The sequence below is a fragment of the Pongo abelii genome, chromosome X, assembly GCF_028885655.2.
Source record: "Pongo abelii isolate AG06213 chromosome X, NHGRI_mPonAbe1-v2.0_pri, whole genome shotgun sequence".
NCBI lineage: Eukaryota > Metazoa > Chordata > Mammalia > Primates > Hominidae > Pongo > Pongo abelii.
In genome coordinates, this window is record NC_072008.2 from 152,390,695 (window position 1) to 152,416,528 (window position 25,834).

The following is a 25,834-nucleotide window of genomic DNA, read 5'->3' on the forward strand; positions in this document are numbered from 1 at the left end:
TGAGGAATCCACCCCCATGACCCAAACACCTACCACCGGGCGCTACCTCCAACATTGGGATTGCAATTCAACATGAGATTTGGCAGTGACATATATTAAAACTATATCACATTTCTTTTCATTTCCTTCAAGAACTTTCCTTTGCATTGACAACTTAGCTTGCCATTTGGTAGAAGAGGCCTAGCTTTCAGCCTGTCTTGGCTTTTGATATGTCTCCCTCACTAAGCCTAATCATTTCTAGCTTTTCATTTAAAGCGAGAGATGTGGCTTTGATCACATCAGTCAGTATCGCTATTATAAAACAGTCAAATACTAACAGATGCTGGCAAGGCTGCAGAGAAAAGGGAATGCTTGTACACTGCTGGTGGGAATGTAAATTAATTCCGCCACTATGGAAAACATTTTGGAGATTTCTCAAGAAACTTAACAGAACTACCGTTAGACCCAGCCATCTCATTACTGGATATATACCCAAAGACATAGAAATCATTCTACCATAAAGACATATGCACACATGTGTTCATTGCAGCACTATTCACAATAGCAAAGACATGGAATCAACCTAGGTGCCCATCAATGGCATAAAGAAGATGTGAAAATTATGCATCATGGAATACTGCATAGCCATAAAAAAAGAATAAAATCATATCCTTTGTAGCAACATGGATGGAGGTGGAGGCCACTGTCCTAAGTGAATTAATGCAGAAACTAAAAACCAAGTACCACAATGGTAAACACTGAGTACATGTTGGGGCTGAACATTGAGTACATGTAGACACAAAGAAGGGAACATAAAGAGGGGGACACAGAGAAGAGAACCACAGTCACCGGGCCTACTTGAGGGTGGAAGGTTAGAAGAGGGTGAGGACCAAAAAACTAACCATCAGATACTATGCTCGCTACCTGGGTGATGAAATTGTGCACCAAACGCTAGCAAAACAAAATTTACCCATGTAACAAACCGGCACAGGTATCCTCCCGAACCTAAAATAAAAGTTAGAAGGAAATAAAATAAAGTGAAAAATGTTTGACTCTTATTTTCACTTGAATACTTACAGGACATTGTAGGGTTGCTAAAAGGCTTCACTTCAATAGTTTTGTGTCTCCAAGAATAGATAGGCTCAAGGAGAGGGAGAGAGAAGGGATAAATGCTAGTTGGTAGAGCAGTTAGAACACACATTTATCAATACATTTTATCCTTTTATATAGGTGTGGTTTGTGGTGCTGCAAAACAATCACAGTAGTCACATCAAAGATCACCAATTACAGGCCAAGTGCGGTGGCTCACACCTGTAATCCCAGCACTTTGGGAGGTCGAGGCTGGTGGATCGCCTGAGCTCAGGAGTTTGAGACCAGCCTGGGCAACACGGCGAAACCCCGTCTCTACTAAAATACAAAAAATTAGCCGGGTGTGGCAGTGTGTGCTTGTAATCCCAGCTACTCGGGAGGCTGAGACAAGAGAATCGCTTGAACACGGGAGGCAGAGGTTGCAGTGAGCTAAGAACGCACCATGTGCTCCAGCCTGGACGACAGAGTGAGACTCTGTCGCAAAAAACAAACAAACAAACAAAAACACCAATTGTAGATCACCATCACAGATATAATAATAATGAACAAGTTTGAAATATTGTAAGAACTGCCAAAATGTAACATAGGATTTAGTGAGCACATGCTGTTTGAAAAATGCTTCCAAGAGACTTGCCTGACACAGAACCTTCAATTTGTGGGGAAAAAAAATATATATATATAGTTTCTGTGAAGTACAATCAAACAAAGTGCAATAAAATGATGTATGCCTGTACAGCCTTTTGACAGGACAATCGGAGTGGCTAATGCTGGCTGAGGGTATAGCAAGAAGCAAAGCAAAGGGATGGAAACGCACAGGGTTCGTTTTAGAATCAGTAAACAGCCCAATTTGGTTGAAGCAGAAGTTTAGGAGAATAGTGATATATGAGGTTGTAAAAGTTAGGTTAGGAGGCTTGAAAAAAACTAAGGTATAGAAAAGAAGATGTGGAAAGTGGCAGGAAGACAACATAGAAAGACACAAAAGAAAGCTCACCTGATGCTAGGCAGTCCCAGTTAACAGTGAAGCCAGTTTGGAAGTCTGGGTGTCAGAATAGAATCCCTCTGGGGTTAACCACAGTGAAAAATGGCATGCAACAATTACAGTTCAAAGAGGCAAGGGATCTTGGGATAGTAGCAGGTGCACTACTGTAACAGCCAATTCAGGGGTCCAGGCTGCTTGAGGTGGCAACTGAAGTCTAAGGTGATGGTCTGAGAGAATAGTAAAGGGACTGGGTATCACTGGGAATCAAAAGCCTTGTGAGTATTCAGTAGAAGCAGGAGGGCAGGAGATCTGAGAAAACAGGAGGTTTGTATTTTAGAGTTTGAGAACTTGATGACGGGTCATTTCAAAGTGATAATGAGATTTAATGTGTGAGATTGCTTATGCATAACTAAATCAAGTAGAAATAAAGCGTTAGAAAGTATAAAGTATAGTAGAAATCAAGCATTAGGGTCAAAGACGTTGTAAATTTGACTGCATTGAACAAGTTTTAAAAGACAAGAGGGTTTAGTGAAAAATCAATTAGGTGAGAAAAAGTTAATGTGATTTCCCAAAGGGCCAATTCTTCATAATTTTCACAGTGAGGGAAACTTGAATTAATTTACTTTGTTCCTGTTTTAGGGATATATCAAATACAGAACTTTCAAAGACACACAATTGTCAGTTATGTCTTACCTTTGAGCTCAAAATATTCGTTTAAAATATAATCACATGTGAATTAGACATAGTACATAAACTCTACTTCTTTCTTCGAATTTCTAATCTAACTGATTTTGGGAGGGGTTAATCTGCTCCCAGTGACCTACAAGATTTCAAACAGATCACGTAATACACATCATCATTGGACCATCAAAGTCACAGTTATTAGAGAATTATATGTATTTAGTTTGATATTTGATGATAGTAACATGCTATTTGCTACATATAAGAAAAGCAAACATTTTAATTAATATTCTGCTCCACCTATAAAGAATGCAGGCATTTTAAATTCTGTAATATTTCAAGTATGACTAATATGATTGAAGGATCTTTTCTCAAATAATTGACGATTAAGGTGAATTGTTTATCCTTTGACATTACCAGGAGTTAAAAACAAAACAAAACAGCAAACTTAGCCTAAGTTGTACAATTACATTAATTGAATGTGACTCAGCAGCATGGATTACTCATACTGTCATTACCCCAAAGTAAAGCTTCTGGAAGTAAGACTGAGGCAAATTTGGACAAATAGCTAGAGTTTTAAAAAACTGGATGACATCATCAAATACTAAAGGTTTCTCAAAGTTTCTTACATACGGTGGTGTGATCTACCATAAATTGAAATAATTAATGTCTGTTTGACCTTTGAAACATTTTAGTGGTGGTCTCCATAAAAGTACAACTTGTCTTTCAACAGGTGTAACTGTCCCATGGCACAAAAGAAGCCTTACCTTCAAAGTGTATTCACTTTTAGGGACTTCTAGGACAACCAGGGCCACCTAGGTCTCCATCTCCCAATGTTTCCTCCAAAACCACTAAAGAACAACAAGGAGGAAAAAAGTAAGCCTATTCAAAATTCAAGCAAAGAGAAAAGGAGAAACAGCAACAAGTCCTAAGTCGTTGAGGTTAACCTTAGCCTAAAAAATACTTTCTTTTTTTAAGAGACAAGAGTCTCGCTCTATCACTCAGACTGGAGTGTAATGGTACAATCATAGCTCATTGCAGCCTCGAACTTCTGGGATCAAGCAATCCTCCTGCTTCAGCCACTTGAGTAGCTTGGACTATAGGAGTGCTCCACCATGCCCAGCTATTTTTAATTATTTTGCAGAGTCAGGGTCTTGCTGGGTTGCCTAGTCTGGTCTCAAACTTTTGGCCTCAAGCGATCCTCCCACCTCAGTTTCCTGTGTTGCTGAGATTACAGGTGCAGCTGGGATTACAGGCATAAGCCACCTTGCCCAGCTGGAAATACTTTTTAAGAAGTGTTTGGGAGACTGGGCGCAGTGGTTCACTCCTGTAATCTCAGCACTTTGGGAGGCTGAGGCAGGTGGATCACTTGAGGTCAGGAGTTTGAGACCAGCCTGGCCAACATAGTGAAACTCCTTCTCTACCAAATATATGAAAAAAAGTAGCCGAGTGTTGTGGCGTGCACCTGTAATCCCAGCTATTTGGGAGGCTGAGACTGGAGAATCGCTTGAACCCAGGAGGCGGAGGTTGCAGTGAGCCGAGATCAGGCCACTGCACTCCAGCCTGGGAAGCAGAGCAAGACTCCATCTAAAAAAAAAAAAGTGTCTGGGTACATCAGAATTCACATGACAAGAAAAGGACTAAAAAGTACATGTAATTTAAAGGAGGAGTTTATAAAACTCATGGCATCTAGGAGTGAAAAATGGTTAAAATAGGAAGACAGAAGCACCTGTTGGAATTAGTCAGTGAAGTGGAAAAGAGGCAAGACAGATAAAATTAGGATCATCTATGATAAGAGACCCATAAAATCAGAGGACAAGCAACCATGCCCCACTGGCAAAAACAAACAAATCCACCAAAGTATGTGGACTTTTCTCTACTGACAGAAGTGTGTCTCGGTAAACTAGGAGTCTTGTAAAACATCCCAGTACCACAAAAATGAACAATGACAAAATTAGCAGATCCATATAGAGTTTTGAAAAAACTAGAAAACTAAATTCAATACTTATCAATTGAGGTAGACCCAAGCACAGAAAAACAACCATGAAGCAAACCAAAACTTTTAATGTAATATAATACTCCAAACAGTATTAAGCAGACACCAATGAACATTTGGTAGTATTTTTAAAAACTTCAAGTCAGAAACTCCAAAGTTAAAGACAGTAAAAAGCAAACAAAGGCAGGAAGAAATAGACTTGATTTAACTCAGGAAAGAAATGGAAGAAAAATACAAACTTATTTTAGAAATGAAAAATAAATTACAGGATTCCTACGTGAGAACAATCCCTAGTAAAATGTAACAGGGGGCATTGGGGAATATTAAGAGGCAGGAAAACAATAAATAAAATGAAAATGAGATTAGCAAAACAAAAAGGATAACAAAGCAATGGAAATAAGAGATAAATAAAAAAGCAATGCCATTCATATTACTTCACTCCCTATAAAAAGATAATCAATAGAACAAAAGTACTACTGAAAAGTATAATCCAAGAAAACTTTCTTTTTGTTTTTTTTTTTTTGAGATGCAGTTTCGCTCTTGTCGCCCAGGCTGGAGTGCCGTGGTGCGATCTTGGCTCACTGCAAACTCTGCCTCCCAGGTTCAAGTGATTCTCCTGCCTCAGCCTCCCGAGTAGCTGGGATTACAGGCATGCCACATCATGACCGGCTAATTTTTGTATTTTTAGTAGAGACGGGGTTTCACCATGTTGGCCAGGCTGGTCTCGAACCCCTGACCTCTGGTGATCCATCTGCCTCGGCCTCCCAGAGGGCTGGGATTACAGGTGTAATCCAGCACCCGGCCTCATGACCTGCTTTTAAAAAAAAGATTTTCAATTTCACTCAGAGAACAAACCCCCATGCTTTTATATACAAGAGTTACACCGCAGTGATTCAAAAGGCTAAATATAAAAGGAGGGAGAAAGGTACACCAGGCCAATGAAAACAGGAAGAATGGAAATTAAAAGAATGAAAACAGAAAGTAGGATATCCTGGAATCAGCAAAATGAAATTCAAGCCCCAAAGCAGGGATATGACGAAAAGACATTCTTTTCTTTTTTTCTTTCCAAGACAGAGTCCCACTCTGTCACCCAGGCAGGAGTGCAGTGGCATGATCTTGGCTCACTGGAACCTCCCCTCCTGGGTTCAAGCAATTCTCCTGCCTCAGCCTCCTGAGTAGCTGGGATTATAGGCACCCACCACCACGCCTGGCTAATTTTTTGTATTTTTAGTAGAGATGGGGTTTCACCACATTGGCCACACTGGCCTCAAACTCCTGACTTCAGGTGATTCACCTAGCTTGGACTCCCAAAGTGCTGGGATTACAGGTGTGAGCCACTGCTCCCAGCCAAAAAGGACATTCTTAATGTTAAAGTCTGTAATGCAGAATGATAGCATAACATTTAAGAATTTTTATTGCCAAATAATAACCTTTATGGAGTAAAAACTACAAAAGACACAGGGAGACAGAAACAGAAAGACAGTGAGAAAAGGACAGTTTAATACTCCACCCTCAATAGGAGACAGATCAAGTGGACAAAACATAAGCAAGGAGAGAGAAATTCTAAACAATATAATATAATCAACAAGGTAGAATTTATTAATATATGTCACATTCTAAACTCTGACTATAGAGAATATGTATTCTTTTAAATTGCACGTGGCACATTCGCAAAAATTAAACATATATTTAGCCATAAGCTGGAGAGGATGTGGAGAAATAGGAACACTTTTACACTGTTGGTGGGACTGTAAACTAGTTCAACCATTGTGGAAGTCGGTATGGCGATTCCTCAGGGATCTAGAACTAGAAATACCATTTGACCCAGCCATCCCATTACTGGGTATATACCCAAAGGATTATAAATCATGCTGCTATAAAGACACATGCACACGTATGTTTATTGCGGCACTATTCACAATAGCAAAGACTTGGAACCAACCCAAATGTCCAACAATGATAGAATGGATTAAGAAAATGTGGCACATATACACTATGGAATACTATGCAGCCATAAAAAACGATGAGTTCATGTCCTTTGTAGGGACATGGATGAAGCTGGAAGCCATCATTCTCAGCAAACTATCGCAAGGACACAAAACCAAACACCGCATGTTCTCAGTCATAGGTGGGAATTGAACAATGAGAACACATGGACACAGGAAGGGGAACATCACACACCGGGCCTGTTGTGGGGTGGGGGGAGTGGGGCGGGATAGCATTAGGAGATATACCTAATGTTAAATGACGGGTTAATGGGTGCAGCACACCAACATGGCACATGTGTACATATGTAAAAAACCTGCACTTTGTGTACATGTATCCTAAAACTTAAAGTATAATAATAATTAAAAAAAAAAAGAAAACATCAATAAATTTCAAAAAGGAGAACTATCACAAACAACCATCTTTGATCATGAAGCAGTTAAACTAGAAATTGCTAATGAAAACAAAATATTTATTTTTGTCTATTGATAATTGCAACCTTTTCATAATTAGCCAATATTTAGGTAAAAAATCACAGGCACCTACCATGTGCTAGGCATAGGGTTTCAACAGTTATCAGATTTGGTCCTTGCCCTCAGGAGGTCCTTGGTCCTCAGGAGCAGTAAGTCTAGCAGAAGAAAAATAAACAGACAGACAATTAACATACAATGAGGCTTGCAAGAGTAGGTATTACTGCAGATGGTGAAACTCTGGCTTCTTGCTCTTTCCTATACCATGGTACTATGTAGATATAATCACTATAGGCATGTTCCTATTTTTCGGAAATAGACACATATTTAGCATAAAGGGGCAACGATACGTACATCTGACTTTCAAGTGGTTCAGAAAGATAAAGAGCTGAAGTAAATGCAGTAAGATGTAAAATACAAAAGTGAATCTGGGTCAGGGGTGGTGGCTCACGCCTGTAGTCCTAGCACTTTGTGAGGCCGAGGTGAGCAGATCACTTGAGTTCAGGAGTTCAAGACCAGCCTGGGAAACATGTTGAAACGTCTCTAGAAAAAAAATTGAAAAAAAAAAAAAATAGCCGGGCGTGGTGCCTGTGGTCCCAGCTATTTGGTGGCTGAGGTGGGAGGATCACTTAAGCCCAGGAGGTTGAGGCTACAGTGAGCTAAGAGCATGCCACTGCACTCCAGCCTGTGTGACAGAGTGAGACCTTGTCTCCAAAAATAAAAATCAAAAAAACAAGTGAATCTGGACAAAGGGAATATGGTTTTGCTTATACTTTCCTGATCTTGCAACTTTTTGTAAGTTTGAAATAGTTTTAAAGAAAAATTTAAAAATGAAATCTCTATAGAGAAACATTACCTCCTTAAAAATTAATATCTTTTAATATTGAAAAGAAAATATGTCAAGATATTCAATTTTTCACAGTTTAGCTTTGTATTTTTTTATTTTTTATTTTATTTTTATTTTATTTTATTTTTTTCTGAGACTGAGTCTTGCTCTGTTGCCCAGGCTGGAGTGCAGCGGCCTAATCTTGGCTCACTGCAACCTCCGCCTCCCAGGTTCAAGTGATTCTCCTGCCTCAGCCTTCCTAGTAGCTGGGATTACAGGCGCCCACCACCATGCCCAGCTAATTTTTGTATTTTTGGTAGAGACAGGGTTTCACCATATTGACCAGGCTGGTCTTGAACTCCTGATCTCAGTTGATCCACCCGCCTCAGCCTCCCAGAGTTCTGGATTACAGGAGTGAGCCACTGCACCCGGCCAGTTTAGTTTTATATAGTTCAATTTACTTGAACCTTCTCTGGCTATGTTTTTGATGTTTGTTTGTTTGTTTGTTTTCTCCCCTTGCAATGTCACATACATTGTTAAAATGCCTGTTTTTAGATCTTTTCTAAATATTTAAAAATTGTTCCTTTCCTTTCAAATTCTCCATTTTCTGAGATTAAGCTTTTATTATTTAAGTTAATATTCCAAAATATGCAAAATTTAAAATGTGTATTTTAATGAGATCTTTGAAATTTGAAAATTACATGGTTTCACACTTCAAATAGTAAAGCCCAATTCCTTGAAGAGCTTACTTTTGAGGTGGAAGCAGAGGAAAGAGTACAGAAAAGAAAAAAAAAACAGATAAGGTTTATAGGGAAATCAGATACAGAACTCTAGAGTTGTAGAGCTCTGTTTTGAAGGACACATAAGAGTTCAGGAAACAACAGAAAACACGCAAGGACAAAAAGAATAGCATTTGTTTGTTAAATAAGCAAGCTTATGAAGAAACAAGCTTCTTTCCTCCTCATTTTTTTTTTTTTTTTTTTTTTTTTTTACTTACCTGAGACAAACTTCTTCCCATACATCATGTGGTCATGACTGAGCATGCCAGAATCAACAGTCTCATCAAGGAAAAAGAATCTCATCAGGAGGACCAACAGTAACTTAAAGAGGACCAATGATCCTGTCAGGAGGACCTATAGCCATCTCAAGGGGACAAAGGGTCTCATCAGAAGAACCAACGGGCATCTTCTCTTCCTCCTGGCTTCACAGGAATCAGTAAATATCCCTGCCCTTTTTTGCTTTTATATAGGATCAAGTAACTGAGTTCTGGCTAATGAAATGTGGAGGAGTATGAACCACTTATGTGTGGATCACCTCCCCTTCTATTTCCATGATATGAGAGGGCCTACTTTGTTTAAAAATTAGGAACATGCTGTACACATTCTATTTGCATTGTTGAGCTTAAAGAGCGTGGCCTGATTGCAAAAGGTCACAAGATGCTATTTGACCTTTTCTCTTCCCTTGCATGCAATTCAGATGCAAAGAATCCAGATCCTGAGGTCCAAGAAGCTGGCAGAGCCACATGATGAGACGTACCTGACTGATTGCAATTAACTAAGAAATAAACCAATCCTAATTTTTTAACACTTCCCCTGCCCCCCTAATACTCTACCACTTAGAATCATTTTGAAGATTAAATGATAACAGTGCCTGACACATAGTGTTAGAGAAGTGGTTACTATTATCATTCTTTGTTTGGAGGAGATTTTCTCAGCTTCTAAGATGTTTACTAGCTTTATAGCCTAAGGACATTTCTATCCTCCAGGCTTCTTTCCTCATCTGAAAACGGGGATAGCCCATTTAACAAATGTTTGTTGCACACTTAATATATACCAAAGAATCATCCACATTAAGAGGACAAGAAATTGAACAAGATCAATAATGTTCCTGCTTTCATGGTGCTTACATTCTCATACACGTAGAGATTATAAACATAAAAACAAATAATTAAAGAAAAACAAAAATTGATATGAAGAATGTAAACAGGGTGACTTAGTGGGGGACTGGGAGAGGGGTAGAAGTTATTTAGATCAGATGACTTGAAAAGTTGTTACTGAGCAGGTGGAATTTGAGCTAAGACCTGAATGGCATAAAGGAATCAGACTTGTGTGCAAACATCAAGAGGACAAATGCCTCAGGCAGAGGGAACAACCAGGGCACAGGCTTTGAAGATAAAATAAATGTAGCGTGCTCACATAGGCCAGTGTACCTAGAATGGTTGGTGAATGAGGCGGAGAGAGGACAAGATGAGTTTGGAGATTCAGGCAGGGGCAAGATTGAGGTGAGACTTTCTGGTCACATCAAGGATTTTGAATTTAGCTGTAATACAGCTTAAGATTTTAAGCTAGAGAGAGACATTATATGATTAAACATTAGGAAGATAACGTTGGCTGCTTTATGGAAATTGGATTGTAGAGCAGCCAGCAGGAGTGCAAGTCAAAGGAGTGTATTTGTTTATTTTCACACTGCTGAAAAAGAAATACCCGAGACTGGGTAATTTATTAAAAAAAAAAATGTTTAATGGACTCACATTTCCACATGGCTGGGGAGGCCTCACAATCATGGCAGAAGGCAGAAGGCATGCCTTTTGTGGCAGCAGGCAAGAGAGAATGAAGGCCAACCAAAGGAGGAAACCCCTTATAAAATCATCAGATCTCATGAGACTTATTCACTACCACGAGAACAGTATGGGGGAAACTGCCCCATGATTCAGTTATGTTCCACTGCGTCCCTCCCACAACATGTGGCCATTATGGCAGCTACAACTCAAGATGAGATTTGAGTGGGGACACAGCCAAACGATATCATTCCACCCGTGGGCACTCTCAAATCTCATGTCCTCACATTTGAAAACCAATCATGCCTTCCCAACAGTCCCTCAAACTCTTAACTCATTTCAGCATTAACTTGTAAGTCCACAGTCCAAAGTCTCATCTGAGACAAGGCAAGTTCCTTCTGCCTATGAGCCTCTAAAATCAAAAGCAAATTAGTTACTTCCTAGATACAATGGGGGGACAGACATTGAATAAATACACCCATTGCAAATAGGAGAAATTGCCCAAAATGAAGGGGGTAAAGGCCCCATGCAAGTCTAAAATCCAGCAGGGCAGTCAAATCTTAAAATTCCAGATGATCTCCTTTGACTCCATGTCTCACATCCAGGTCACGCTGATGCGAGAAGTGGGTTCCCACAGCCCTGGGCAGCTTCATCCCTGTGGCTTTGCAGGGTTCAGCCTCCCTCCCAGCTGCTTTCATGGGCTGGTGTTGAATGTTCGTAGCTTTTCTAGGTGCAAGTGCAAGCTGTCAGTGGATCTACCATTCTGGGGTCTGGTGGACGATGGCCCTCTTTTAACAATTTCACTAGGAGTTCCCCAGTGGGGACTCTGTGTGGGGGCTTCAACCCCACATTTCCCTTCCACACTGCTCTAGCAAAAGTTCTCCATGTAGGCCCCACCCCTACAACAAATTTATGCCTGGACATCCAGGCATTTCCATACATCCTCAAAAATCTAGGCAGAAGTTCCCAAACCTCAATTCTTGACTTCTGTGTACCCACAGGCTCAACACCACTGGGAAGCTGCCAAGGCTTGGGGCTTGTACCCTCTGAAGCCACAGCCCGAGCTGTACCTTGGGCTTTTTTAGTCATGGCAGAGCAGCTGGTACGCAGGGCACCAAGTCCCTAGGCTGCACACAGCAGGGGTGGCCTTGGGCGCAGCCCAGGAAATCATGTTTTCCACTTAGGCCTCCAGGCCTGTGATCAGAGGGGCTGCCACAAAGGTCTGTGATATGCCCTGGAGCCATTTTCCCCATGGTCGTGGCTATTAACATTTGGTTCCTTGTTCCTTGTGCAAATTTCTGCAGCTGGCTTGAATTTCTCCTCAGAAAATGTGTTTTTCTTTTCTATTGCATCATCAGCTGTAAATTTTCTGAACGCTTATACTGTTTTCCTTTTAAAACTGAACGCTTTTTACAACACCCAAGTCACCTCTTGAATGCTTTGCTGCTTAGAAATTTCTTCTGCCAGATAGATACCCTAAATCATCTCCTTCAAGTTCAAAGTTCCACAAATCTCTAGGCCAGGGCAAAATGCTACCAGCTTCTTTGCTAGAACAACAAGAGTCACCTTTACTCCAGTTCCCAACAAGTTCCTCATCTTCATCTGAGACCACTTTAGCATAGATTTTATTCTTTATATCATTATCAGCATTTTGGTCAAAGCCATTCAACAAGTCTATAGGAAGGTCCAAACTTTCTCACATTTTCCTGTCTTCCTCTGAGCCCTCCAAACTGTTCCAACCTCCCCCTTTTACCCAGTTCTGAAGTCACTTCCACATTTTCAGGTATCTTTACAGCAGTGTCACACTCTACTGGTACAAATTTACTGTATTAGTTTGTTTTTATGCTGCTGATAAAGCCATACCTAACACTGGGTGATTTATACAGAAAATGAGGTTTAATGGACTCACATTTCCACATGGCTGGGGAGGCCTTACAATCACGGTGGAAGGCTGAAGTCACATCTTATATGACAGCAGACAAAAGAGAATGAAAGCCAGCGAAAGGGGAAACCCCTTATAAAATCATCAGATCTCCTGCGATTTATTCGCTACCACAAGAACAGTATAAGTGAAACTGCCCCCATGATTCAATTATCTTTCACGGGGTCCTCCCACAGCACGTGGGCATTATGGGAGCTACAATTCAAGATGAGATTTGGGTGGGGACACAGCCAAAGCATATCAAGGAGCAATTAGAAGACTGTTACAATTATTTAGACAAAAGATTATGGTGACTTAGGCTGGACTTATAGCTGTAGAGATAAAGAGAAGTGGATGGATTTGGGATATATATTTTAGAGGCAGAGCAAATAGGACTTGGTAATGCATTGGCTATGGAGGCAAGAATAAAGTAGATGGCTATGGTAATCCCCAAGTATTGGGTACGTGATACTAGGTACCCAGGTGGTATAATTTACTAAGACAGGGAGGAGTAGAAATAGCAGAGGCATTTTCTCACTCTTTCACTGCCTCCCCCGGGAAAAATCTACTGTGGCCTTGTCAATAACAATGAACTTGTATTATTAACACAAGTAATGACAGTGGCAACTATTTCACAGCGGTGCTGAAATTTGTGTGGGTGTGCGTGTGTGTGTGTGTTTGAAAAACAGTTGTGGAGAAGTCACTGTTTTCCACTCATCTCTGGTTCTGCCTTGTCTTCCTTTTATTAGCATTTAGCAAGTAAGCAGGCTCAGGATGGGTGACCAGTGATTGCTGTGGGACTTAGACCCCTGAAATGTAGGCAGAGACTGTGAACATTAAGGGAGATCACTCCTGTGATTATGTTACTCTGCATGAAAAAAGGTAAAAATCTCTTGTTCCACAACTTACTATCTATGCGACCTTAATTGACATAGCTCAGGTGACTGAAGCTGCATATTGAGACTAGTAGAGTTGCCTGTAAGGTTAAGAGACTGCTCTCATTTCCCTAAGAGGTGTGTGTGTGTATTCGTGCGGTGTGCACGTGTGTGTGTGAACACACAGTTCACAATCATTAGATTTGCATTGAGCCCAGAGTAGTGTGTAAGTGCCACTTCTGGAAATGTAGCAGATCTCTGTACCAGAGTGCTGGTCATTGAGATCTGTCACTGATATGATTGAAGATGCCAGAGTCTTTGGTACAGGGGGCTAAACCCAGGCAGAAGCTGACTTATAACTTTAGTAAGGAACATAGCCATCTTGTATTGTGTGGGGACGTGGATGTTCTGGAATATCAAGGGCAAATGGGTTTCCTCTGTTTCAAAGCTTTATAAATTCAGACTTTTTTTTGAAGAGCCCTCTGGATCTTATAAAAGTCATTGATAAACATGTTGAATAGCAAAGTGCACGGAGCGCTGTGCCAAAATCCCACTTAAAAACCTTTGAGACCAAAGCTTTAGTAAGATGTTTCATTTATTTAAGTTTTTTTTAACACTTAATTTTTTTAGAACAGTTTTAGGTTCTCAAGCCTCCCAAAATTAATCTGTAAATTCACCTGGTTTAAAAATATTTTTAGCAAAGCAAAGGAGCAAATAGTAGTTAAGACAATTTTGGAGAAAAAGATGAAGGACTTACCTTATCAGACAAATCATCTGAATTCCATCATCATATTTTTCAATTGATACATAATATTTGTCCATATGTTTGGGGTATATTTGATATTTCGTTACATGCATAGATGTATAATGATCAAGTCAAGATATTTAGGATAACCATAACCTTGAGCATTTATCGTTTCTATGTGTTGGGAACATTTCAAGACCTCTCTTCTAGCTATTTTGAAATACACAACACGTTGTTAACTATAGTCACATTACCTCTATCAACCAATAGAAATTATTCTTTCTATCTAACTGTATGTTTGCACACATTAACAAACCTCTCTTTTGCCCCCTCCTGCCACACACCCTTCCCAGTCTCTGGGAACAATCATTCTACTCTGTACCTCCATGAGATTAACTGTTTTAGCTCCCACATATGAATGAGAACATGCAATATTTGTCTTTTTGTACCTGGCTTATTTCACTTAATATAATGATCCGCAGTTTCCTCCATGTTTCTGCAAATGACAGGATTTTATTATTTGCGTGGCTGAATAGTATTCCATTGTGTACATATGTCACATTTTCATTATCCATTAACCTGTTGATGGAAACAGGTTGATTCCATTTCTTTGCTATTGTGAATAGTGCTACAATTAAATGGGGGTACAGGTGTGCTTTTGATATGCTGAGGTTTTCTTCGGTAAATACCCAGTAGTAGGAATGCTGAATCTTATTGGTAGTTCCATTTTTAGTTTTTTTTTTTTTTTAATAAATCTCCATATTGTTTTCCATAATAGCTGTATTAATTTACATTTCTACCAACAAATATCCACATCCTCACCAGCATCTTTTTTTTTTTGTATTTTTGATACTAGCCGTTCTAAGTGGTGTAAGATAATATTTCATTGCAGTTTTGATTTACATTTTCTGATGATTAGAGACATTAAGCATTTTTTTTTTCATATGCCTGTTGGACATTTGTATGTTTTCCTTTGAGAAATTTCTATTCAGATCATTTGCCTACTTTTTTATGTTAGACAGAGCCTCACTCTGTTGCCCAGGCTGGAGTGTGGTCATACTATCTCAGCTCAGTGCAGCTTCAATTTCCTGGGCTCAAGCAACCCTCTCACCTCAGCCTCCCAAGTAGGTGAGACTACAGTTTCATACCACCACAGCTGGCTTTTTTTTTTTTTTTTTTTTTTTTTTTTTTGGGTAGAGACAGGGTTTCGCCATGGTGGCCATGCTGGTCTTGAACTCCTGAGCTCAAGCAATCCATCTGCCTGGGCCTCCCAAAGTGCTGGAATTACAGTCATGGACCACCATCCCTGGCCCATTTGCCCACTTTATAATGAACTAATTTATGGGGTATTTTGGCTGTTGTTTGAATTCCTTATATTTTCTGCATATTTAGTCCCTTGTCAGATGAAGAGTTTGCAAATATTGTCTCCCATTCAACAGGTGGTTTCTGCACTCTGTTAATTGTGCAGAAGGCTTTTAGTTTAATGTATTTCCATTTGTCTATTTTTGGTTTTGTTGCCTGTGCTTTTGAGGTCTTAGCTATAAAATCTTTTCCTAGATCAGTGTCCTGGAATGTTTCCCTTATGTTTTTTTTTTGAGACGGAGTCTCGCTCTGTCGCCCAGGAGGCTGGAGTGCAGTGGCGTGATCTCAGCTCACTGCAAGCTCCGCCTCCCGGGTTCACGCCATTCTCCTGCCTCAGCCTCCCGAGTAGCTGGGACTACAGGTGCCTGCCACGGCTAATTTTTTGTATTTTTAGTAGAGACGGGGTTTCACCCTGTTAGCCAGGATGGTCTCGATCTCTTGACCTCGTTATCCACCTGCCTCAGCCTCCCAAAGTGCTGGGATTACAGGTGTGAGCCACCATGCCTGGCCCCCTTATGTTTTTTTTTCCAAGTGGTTTTATAGTTTGGAATCTCATGTTAAAGTCTTTAATTAAGTTTGAATTGATTTTATTATATGGTGAGAGACAGGGGTCTAGTTTCATTCTTCTGCCTATGGATATCTAGTTTTCCCAGCACCATTTATTGAAGAGGGTATCCTTTTTTCAGTATATGTTCTTGGCATCTTGGTAATCAGATAGCTGTCAATTTGTGGATTTATTTCTGGATTCTCTATCCTGTTACATTGGACTACATGTGTGTTTCTATACCAATGCCATGCTATTTTGGTTACTATAGTCTTATATTTTGAAATCAGGTAATGTGATTCCTCTAGCATTGTTCTTTTTGCTCAGGATTGCTTTGGCTATTTGGGCTCTTTTTTGGTTTTATACAAATTATAAGCTTGTTTCTTTTTCTGTTTCTATGAAAAACATCACTGATATTTTGATAGGGAAGGCACTGAATATGTAGATTTCTTTGAATTGAACAGTAATTCAGTCTTCTTATTCATGAGCATGGGATGTCTTTCTATTTGCCTGTGATCTCTTCAGTTTCTTTTCTCAGTGTTTTGTAGTTTTTCTTGTAGGGATCTTTCACTTCCTTGGTTAAATTTAGTCCTAGGTGTTTTATTCTTGTAGCTATTATAAATGGGATTTCCTCCTTGTTTTCCATCTCAGCTAGATCATTATTGGTATGTAGGAACACTATTGATTTTTGTATGTTGATCATGTATCCTGCAACTATCCTGAATTTGCTTATCTGATCTGAGTTTTTTGGTTATGTCTTTAGGTTTTTCTAAATATAAGATCGTGTCATCTGCAAAGAGAGACAATTTGACATCCCCATTTTCCAATTTGGATGCTCTTTATTTTCTTCTCTTGCCTGATTGCTCTGGCTAAGACTTCCATTTCACTGTTGAATAGGAGTACTGAAAGTAGGCATCCTTACATTGTTCCAGTATTTAGAGAACAAGTTTTCAGCTTTTCCTCATTCACTGTGATGTTAGCTGTGGTTTTATCATATATGGTCTTTATTATGTTGAGCTATATTCCTACATGCTTAGTTTTTTCAGAGTTTTTTATTGTGAAATGATATTGAATTTTATCAAACGATTTTACTGCTGTGGTGGAGATGATCATATAATACTGATTTTTGTTCTGTTAATTTGATGTAACATATTTATTGATTTGTTTATGGTGAACCATCCTTGCATCTCTGAAATAAATACCACTTTATCATAGTATATTATCTTTTTATGTGAAGCTGAATTTGGTTTACTAATGTTGAGGATTTTTCCATCTAGGTTTTTCAGGGATATTGACCCATAGTTTTCCTTTTTTGATGCATGCATGTCTGCTTTTGGTGTTAGGGTAATACTGGACTCATAAAAAGATGTAAGGAGAATTCTTTCCTCTTCATTTTTTTTGAAATCATTTCAGGATAATTGGTATTAGTTCTTCTTTATGAGTTTGGTAGAATTCAGCTTTTCCATTGGTGGCAGATGTTTTTGGCCTATTGTTTGGCCTTCTGGTGGTGAACACATGTGCCTGAGGTAATGGAGAGTGTGTGGTGATTCCCAGGTTCCCGGGTGGCGTGCTTGGGTACTGAGGTGGCGTGATGCCAGCCCAAGTGGTCCTGTTCTCAGGTCCCCCAGTGGTGTGCACAGGTCAGGTGGTGGTGTACTGGACAGAGCAATCTCCAGGCCACCTGGCTACCTGCTTAGATGGCAGAAGTGGTGGTAGCAATGGAGGTGGGCAGGGAGAGCCCATCCTTAGGGCACATGCCAGTGTACTGTGGCCCTGTTTCTGGTGGGGGTGGGGTTGTCCGTGATAGCACCCCCAGAGAAATAGCTTTCAGGCTCTGGGGAGCCTGTACTTTAACTCCCTTTGTCCTGAGTGCAGCCTTTTCCAGTCCACTCCACTGCCTGTTGTTTGGGGTTTCTGACATCGTGTGATCTAAAGTGTTGGGAAACAGCCAAACTACTGAGTCCAATCAGCATCATGCTGCTGCAGCCCTCTAGGCAAACGTGGGGGAAAGTCAGTGGGGGCTCCAGGGGTGTAGTGAGGCAGCGGCTGTTGGACCCCAAGGCAGGATGTATCCTGGTGGGGTGGGGCTCTGAAAATGCCAGTATACTCTGGATGCTTGGGTCTTGGGGTATATCTGGAACCAAGTGTGATCTCCCTCCTTGGAGCAATATCATCACAAAGATTCCAGGAAGATACCTATATTAATCTCAGGGCCTGCAAGGATTGACGTACTCTCTTATGGCAGGATTTCAAGAGTTTATAGTGAAAATGTAGACCACTGGAAATCTGTCATTTACCTTTTCCCTGCACTAGGGGCTCTCTCTGGGCTGCCAGCCAATCCCAGCCAGGCCAGCTGACTTGTGTCCCTCTCCTTCCCTGCCTTAGGTGTTTCCTGTCACTACTCTGCTGAATTCCAGTGTTTGCTCTCAGATGCTCTATGTGAAGTGTGACTATCTATTTACTATTTTGGTTCTTCTTTGTGGATGAAGTAAGTGCCAAATGACTCTAGTCAGGCATCTTTAGATTATTATTTTTAATGAAGACCAGCTTAATAATTCTTTCAGGGTTTATGCCTTTCGTATTGTATCCAAAAAGTCACCATAAATCTCAAAATCATCAAGATTTTCTCCTGTTTTCGAGGAATTTTATAGTTTTGCATTTTACATTTAGGCCTGTGTCCACTGGAGTTAGTTCATGTGAATGGTGTAATGTCTATATGTAGAGTCATGGTTTTGCACGTGGATGTCCAATTGTTACCGCATCATCTGTTGAAAAGACTATATTAGATACATTGTATTGCCTTTGCTTCTTTTTCAAAGATAGGTTGACTATATTCATGTGGGTCCGTTTCTGGGATCTCTATTCTGTTCTATTCATCTATGAGTCTATACTTTCACCAATACCACACTGTTTTGCTTACTATAGCTTTATAATGAATCTTGAAGACAGATACTCTCAGTCTTCAAATTTTGTTCTTCTCCTTCAATATTTTGCTAATAATTCTGTATCTTTTGTCTCTACATATGAACTTTAGAGTCAATATCCACAAAATAACTTCCTGGGATTTTGACTAGGATTGTACTGAAACTATAAATCAATTTGGGAAGAACTAACAATTAGAGTGTTTTTAATTTTCCTTTTGTTAGGGAGGCATGAACCTAGAAGAACCAGAGTGACGTCACTTTAAAATCCACTTCACCTTGAAACTAACAAGGCATATTGCTTGCCAGTCAGAACTCATGGTCTTAAGATGTTTACAGCTAAGGAAGCTGCTTGGTAATAACTCCAAGGACAAACTCTTACAACAACAGAAAGTCCAGATATCCCAATACCCATAACAATATATGTTTTCAAGATAATTATAGTTATGATTTGAAGTACTCACACACTACAATATCAAAAGTAATTTTATTTAAATCAATAGAACAAGAAGTTTTGTCATGCTGTCAGCCCACCTGCACGTAAGGACAGCATAATTTAGTCTTTACATAGACAAGACCCCTATATAAGAACAACTTAAAACAACAATGGCATGTTCCTCTCCTTGCTTCCTAAGGATACCCTACTCTGTAATGGAGTATTTACTAATAAACTTGCTTCTTTTACTGTTCTCTGTGATTCATCGTTAATGCTTTTCTGTGCGAGAGCCAAGAACACGCTCCTGGGATCTAGATCAAGACCCCTTTTTCCAGTAACACTTTCTATTAACATAAAATATATCTCCAATTACTGAGTTCTTTTTTATTTCTTTTAGATAGCTCTTGTACTTATCTTGCTAGATTTATACCTAAGTATTTCATTGTTTGCATTTAGTTGTTTTTTGAGAGTTGATATCGTGAATAGTGCCGCAATAAACATACGTGTGCATGTGTCTTTATAGCAGCATGATTTGTGGTCCTTTGGGTATATACCCAGTAATGGGATGGCTGGGTCAAATGGTATTTCTAGTTCTAGATCCCTGAGGAATCGCCACACTGACTTCCACAATGGTTGAACTAGTTTACAGTCCCACCAACAGTGTAAAAGTGTTCCTATTTCTCCACATCCTCTCCAGCACCTGTTGTTTCCTGACTTTTTAATGATTGCCATTCTCACTGTTGAACAATGAGAACACATGGACACAGGAAGGGGAACATCACACTCTGGGGACTGTTGTGGGGTGGGGGGAAGGGGGAGGGATAGCATTAGGAGATATACCCAATGCTAAATGACGAGTTAATGGGTGCAGCACACCAGCATGGCACATGTATACATATGTAACTAACCTGCACATTGTGCACATGTACCCTAAAACTTAAAGTATAATAAAAAAAAATTAAAAAAGAGAGTTGATATCGCACTGTGTTGCCCAGGTTGGAGTACAGTGGTTATTCACAGATGCCATTATAATGCAATGTGACCCTGAACTTCCGTCTCCAAGAGATCCTCCCATCTTAGCCTCCCAAGTAGCTAAGACTACAGGTATAGGCCACCACACTCAGCAGTATTTTATATTTTGTGCAAACGTAAATGTTTTTATGTTTTAAATTTCAAATTCCACTTTTTCATTGCTGGTATTTGCTTTTGCATATTAACCTTACCCTGAAACCTTGTTGTAATTGCTTATTAGTTTTAGTTTTTGTTGTTGTCGATTATTTTAGATTTTTCCATAGATGATAATGTCACCTGCAAACAAAGACAGTTTTATTTCTTCCTTCCCAATCAGTATACCTTTTACTTCCTTTTCTTGTCATTGTGTTAGCTAAGACTTCCAGTATCATCTTTACAACAAGTAGTGAGAGAGGATGTCCTTTGTTTGTTCCTAACCTTAGGGAAAAAGCTTCTAATTTCTTCCTGTTAATAATGATGTTAGCTCTAGGTTTTTTGTAGATATTCTTTACCAAGTTAGGAAGTTCCCTTTTATTCCTAGTTTGCTGAATGTTTTCATTATGAACGGGTCTAGATTTTATCAAGTACATTTTGTGCATCTATACATATAATCGTGATTTTTCTTCTTTAGCTTACTAATGTGATGGCTTACATTAATTGATTTTCTAATGTTGAACCAGCCTTGCACACCTGTTCATGGTGTTCAACTCTTTTCTTACATTGTGAGTTTCAATATGCTAATATTTTGTTTAGGAATTTTGTAACCTATGCTTATGAAACTTATTCGTCTATAGTTTTTTTTCTGGTAAAATATATTTATCTTGTTTTGGTATTAGGACGGTGCTAGGCTCATAGAATTAGAAAGTATTCCCTCTGCTTCTATCTTATGAAAGAGCTTCTGAAGAATTGGTATAATTTCTTCCTTTAGTGTTTGTTAGAATTCATCAGTCAACCTATCTTGGCCTAGTGCTTTCTTTTTGGAAGGTTATAAATTATTAATTTATAGGAAAGAGAAAGATAAAGGGCATAAAAATAGGAAGAGGGGAAATCAAACTTTCCCAGTTTGCAGACAACATGATTCTATATCTAGAAAACTTTATAGTCTCAGCCCAAAACTTCCTTTAGCAGAAAATCAACTTCAGCAAACATTCAGGATACAAAATAAATATAGAAAAATCACTAGCTTTCCTATACACCAACAACAGCAAAGCTGAGAGTCAAAAAGAAACACAATCCAATTCAGAATTGCCACAGAAGAAAAAAAAATTAGAATACAGCTAACCAGGGAGGTGAGAGATCTTTACAATGAGAATTACAAAACACTGCATAAAGAAATCAGAGATGTCACAAATAAATGGAAAAACATTTCATGCTCATAGATTGGAAGAATCAATATAATTAAAATGGTAATACTGCCAAAGCAATTTATAGGTGTAATGCTATTCCTATCAAACTACCAATGACATTCTTCACAGAACTAAAATAAAAACTATTTTAAAATTTATGACTGAAAACCAAAGCAAAAAAGAGCTCAACTTAGCCAAAGCAATTCTAAGCAAAAAAAAAAAAAGCTGAAGGCATCACACTATCCAACTTCAAACTATACTACAGGACTACAGTAACCAAAAAAAGTATGGTACCGGCACAGAAACAGATACATAGATCAATGCAACAGAATAGAGAGCTCAGAAATAAAGCCACAAACCTACAACTGTCTGATCTTTGACAAAGCTGACAAAAACAAACAAAGACACCCTATTCCATAAATGCTGCTGGGATAACTGGCTAGCCATACACAGAAGATTGAAACAGGATCCTTTCCTTATACCATATGCAAAAATAAATTCAAGATGGATTAAAGACTTAAATGTAAAACCCAAACCTATAGAAACCCTGGAAGACAACCTAACCGATACCATTCTGGACATAGGAATGAGCCAAGATTTCATGACAAAGTTGTCAAAAGCAATCACAACAGCAAAAAAATGATAAGTTGAATCTAATTAAACTAAAGAGCTTCTGCAGAGAAAATAACTAGCAAAAGAGTAAGCTTACAACCTACAGAATGGGAGAAAATATTTGTAAACTATGCACCTGACAAAGGTCTAATATCTACCATCCATAAGTAACTTAAGCACATTTATAAGAAAAGACATACAATTCCAGTAAAAAGTGGGCAGAGGACATGAACAGACACTTTTCAAAAGAAGACATACATGTGACCAACAAGCATATGAAGAAAAGCTTAATATCACTGATCATTAGAGAAATACAAATAAAAACCACAATGAGATACCATGTCACATCAGTCAGAATGACTATTATTAAAAGTGTAAAATAACAGATGCTAATGTGAGTGTGGAGAAAGGGAGCAATTATACACTGTTGTTAGGAGTCAAAATTAGTTCAAACATTATGGAAAACATTGTGGCAATTTCTCAAAGACCTAAAAAAAGGAACTATCCTTCAACCCAGCAACCCCATTACAAGGAATTTACCCAAAGGAATATAAACCATTCTACCATAAAGACACATAAATGCATATGTTTATCACAACATTCACAATACTATTCACACTATTCACAATAGTGAAGAGTGAATATTATAACATTGTAATAATGTTGTAATATTGTGAATATTACAACACTATTCACAATAACAAAAACATTGGATCAAACTAAGTGTCCATCAGTGGCAGTTTGGTTAAAGAAAATCTGGTGGTTTCCATTCCAAGATGGCCAAATAGGAATAGCTCTGGTCTGCAGCTCCCAGCGTGATCGATGCAGAAGACGGGTGATTTCTGAATTTCCAACTGAGGTACCTGGTTCATCTCACTGGGACTGGTTGGACAGTGGGCGCAGCCCATGGAGGGTGAGCTGAAGCAGGGTGGGGCATCACCTCATCTGGGAAGCGCAAGGGGTCAGGGGATTTCCCTTTCCTAGTCAAGGGAAGCTGGGACAGACTGTACCTGGAAAAATGGGACACTTCCACCCAAATACTGCACTTTTCCCATGGTCTTAGCAACTGGCAGACCAGGAGATTCTCTCCCTTGCCTCCTTGACAGGTCCCATGCCCACGGAGCCTGGCTCACTGCTAGTGCAGCAGTCTGAGATTGACCTGTGAGGCTGCAGCCTGGCAGGGGAGGGGCGTCTGCCATTGGTGAGGCTTGAGTAGGTAAACAAGGTGGCCAGGAAGCTCAAACTGGGCAGAGTCCACCGCAGCTCAGCAAGGCCTACTGCCTCTATAGACTCCACCTCTGTGGGCAGTGCATAGCTGAACAAAAGGCAGCAAAAACTTTAGCAGACTTAAACATCCCTGTCTGACAGCTCTGAAGAGAGCAGTGGTTCTCTCAGCACGACGTCTGAGCTCTGAGAACGGACAGACTACCTCCTCAAGTGGGTCCCTCACGCCCGTGTAGCTAAACTAGGAGACACCTCCCAGTAGGGGCCGACAGACACCTCATACAGACAGGTGTTCCTCTTGGATGAAGCTTCCAGAGAAAGGATCAGGCAGCAATATTTGCTGTTCTGCAGCCTCTGCTGGTGATACCCAGGCAAACAGGGTCTGGAGTGGACCTCCAGCAAACTCCAACAGACCTGCAGCTAAGGGATCTGACTATTAGAAGGAAAACTAACAAACAGAAAGGAATAGCATCAACATCAACAAAAATGACATCTACAACAAAACCCCATCTGTAGGTCACCAACATCAAAGACCAAAGGTAGATAAAAACACAAAGATGGGGAGAAACCAGAGCAGAAAAGCTGAAATTCTAAAAACCAGAGTGCCTCTTCTCCTCCAAAGGATCACAGCTCCTTGCCAGCAATGGAACAAAGCTGGATGGAGAATGACTTTGATGAGTTGACAGAAGCAGGCTTCAGAAGGTCGGTAATAACAAACTTCTCTGAGCTAAAGGAGCACGTTCTAACCATCATAAAGAAGCTAAAAACCTTGAGAAAAGGTGAGACGAATGGCTAACTAGAATAAACAGCATAGAGAAGACGTTAATTGACCTGATGGAGCTGAAAACCATGGCATGAGAACTTCGTGATGCATTCACAAGCTTCAATAGCCGATTTGATCAAGTGGGAGAAACGGTATCAGTGATTGAAGATCATATTAATGAAATAAAGCGAGAAGACAAGTTTGGAGAAAAAAAGAGTAAAAAGAAATGAACACAGACTCCAAGAAATATGGGACTATATGAAAAGACCAAATTTATGTTTCACTGGTGTACCTGAAAATGTTGGGGAGAATGGAACTAAGTTGGAAAACACTCTTCAGGATATTATGCAGGAGAACTTCCCCAACCTAGCAAGGAAGGCCAACATTCAAATTCAGGAAACACAGAGAACACCACAAAGATACTACTCGAGAAGAGCAACCCCAAGACCCATAATTGTCAGATTCACCAAGGTGGAAATGAAGGAAAAAATGTTAAGGGCAGCCAGAGAGAAGGGTTGGGTTACCCACAAAGCAAAGCCCATCAGACTAACAGCGGATCTCTCGGCAGAAACCCTACGAGCCAGAAGAGAGTGAGGGCCAATATTCAACATTCTTCAAGAAAATAAATTTCAGCCCAGAATTTCATATCCAGCCAAACTAAGCTTCATAAATGAAGGAGAAATAAAATCCTACACAGACAAGCAAATTCTGAGAGATTTTGTCACCACCAGGCCTGCCTTACAAGAGCTCCTGAAGGAAGCACTGAACATGGAAAGGAACAACCGCTACCAGCCACTGTAAAAACATGCCAAATTGTAAATACCATCAATGCTATGAAGAAACTGCATCAATTAATGGCAAAATAACCAGCTAACATCATAATGATGGGATCAAATTCACACATAACAATATTAACCTTAAATGTAAATGGCCTAAATGCCCCAATTAAAAGTCAGAGACTGGCAAATTGGATAAAGAGTCAAGACCCATCAGTGTGCTGTATTCAGGAGACCCATCTCACGTGCAGAGACACACATAGGCTCAAAATAAAGGGATGGAGGAAGATCTACCAAGCAAGTGGAAAGCAAAAAAAAAGCAGGGGTTGCAATCCTAGTTTCTCATAAAACAGACTTTAAACCAACAAAGATCAAAAGAGACAAAGAAAGCCATTACATAATCGTAAAGGGATGAATTCAGCAAGAAGAGTTAACTATCCTAAATATATATGCACCCCACACAGGAGCACCCAGATTCATAAAGCAAGTCCTTAGAGACCTACAAAGAGACTTAGACTCCCACACAATAATAATGGGAGACATTAACACCCTAGTGTCAATATTCGACAGATCAAGGGGACAGAAGGTCAACTAGAATATCGAGGACTTGAACTCAGCTCTGCACTAAGTGGACCTAATAGACATCTACAGAACTTTCCACCCCAAATCAACAGAATATACATTCTTCTCAGCACCACATCACTGTTATTCTAAAATTGACCATATAATTGGAAG